The sequence below is a fragment of the Triticum dicoccoides genome, chromosome 7A (genome assembly GCF_002162155.2).
Source record: "Triticum dicoccoides isolate Atlit2015 ecotype Zavitan chromosome 7A, WEW_v2.0, whole genome shotgun sequence".
Taxonomy (NCBI): domain Eukaryota; kingdom Viridiplantae; phylum Streptophyta; class Magnoliopsida; order Poales; family Poaceae; genus Triticum; species Triticum dicoccoides.
The window spans coordinates 701273740-701275549 of record NC_041392.1 but is presented as its reverse complement, the minus strand read 5'-3'; positions in this window follow the sequence as shown (position 1 = coordinate 701275549).

Here is a 1810-nt window from a genome sequence, read left to right as displayed (position 1 = left end):
CGTCTAGCAATTTTCGTGGTGGTTCGCTTCTTGTGTACACCACATCGGATGGGAGCAATATATATATGTACACACAGTCACACACAGGCGGGAGGTAGGACGAAGTAAATGCGATAACAACTCAGCGACATGGTAGATGGAGTGTAAGTGTAGAACTAAAGATGAGTTATTGACTTAACTTGCTATAATCTTTTTCTAAATGAACTATAGGAGTCTTGTTGAGATTGTACATCCACTCCTCCAACAAGGTGAGATTGTTGTAGTCGGCTAGATTTTTAGATTGAAGGTACAGCATACAAGAAATTAATTTCATTTAGCTACATTAGGTTCTGTCAAGATCTTTAGAAGCCAATATATCATCTCTTGTTCTCTACAGATACTTTCCTTCGCAGTTTGGTCGCCCGGCCTCGCCTACATCGCAATTGCGAATTCTTGACATTTGGCTGTGACTTGTGTTTTCGTCAATGCTAAAACTGTTGCTGAATTACTAAGTTGGTTGCGTTTTCTGCAACTAACACACACCTATCTTCTGTCCAGTCTGGATGCTACAACCCCCTACTTGATGCCCTCTGCTACGACTGCCAGTCATACAAGGCCGGCGTGCTCTCTAACCTGAAGAACGACTGGAAGAAGATCGCCACCGTCAACATAGTATTCCTCATCTTCCTCATCATCGTCTACTCTGCTGCGCTTTCAGGAACAACAGGCAGGACAACTCGTACCCAGCCTGGAAGTGAGTGAGATGCCTGGCAGAGGCTTAAGTAATTAGGATGATGTTCAGTGTTAATGGTTGGTTGGCTCATGGCCGTGTGTCAAGCAACACTATCGTCTATGCTATAGCGCGGATGATGTTTGAACCGTCGATAGTTGGTAATGGTGCATGCTTGCTATATTTGCTATGCCGACCTCAAACATATCGTATATGGAGGTTCCTATTATCATGATATGAGATATGTTTAGAAGGTGTCTGATCTTTTCTGTCCTTTGCACAACAAACACCTGTGTTTAGCGTCAGGTCAGTCTATTGCTTCTGTCTGCAAATGCATTGTTGCTCCATGGATTCTTGCAACTAGGAGCCCCAGAGACCATAGTAAACTTTACAGGATCCTCCAGAATGTACAAACAGAGAAGCTGGACTTATTTTACTGGCCGTAGGTGCTTGCTTTGACATGCACCTCAAAGGTTTCAATGGCTCAAGTTTCTTAGTACGTCTTGGTCTACTAAAATGCCAGTCAACCCAAGGTGAGCTCTCCGCCCAGGATTTCTTTACATACTGCATGTGGCCCTTATTATAGACTGTTAAAAATTGCATGTTTTTGGGAGAACAAATCAACATTGTAGTACTTCACTCTCAGCTGCTCTAGTAAGCCTGTAGCCACCTCGCTAGCGCTGTACATTGATCGGACCTCCATGAAGAACAAGAGAGAATCCTGATATATATTCTTCACCGCTTTGCACATGGCAAGGTTGAATCTCACTATTTTCTTGATCATCAGGGAGACCATGTCTTACTTTTCTCAGAGAAACATCCACCTGGTAACCATGCCTCTTTTTTCAAGTGCACGGTGAGTCGGCCAGACCAAAAATCATTGCAAGCCAATCGAGCGAGTGAATTACTCTGTCCGCCCAGGATTATTTGTCCTATCGTATTTAGGATCAACAACCCATGGAAGATCAATGTGGCAGACTAGGTGCATCACCATGGGTCAAATATTTGCAAGTTGTTCTTTTCCTAATGCCTTCCAAATCTAATGTACACGTGGTACAATGTGTCTTCCGTATTTCCTCGGAACATGACTTCAACAAGATA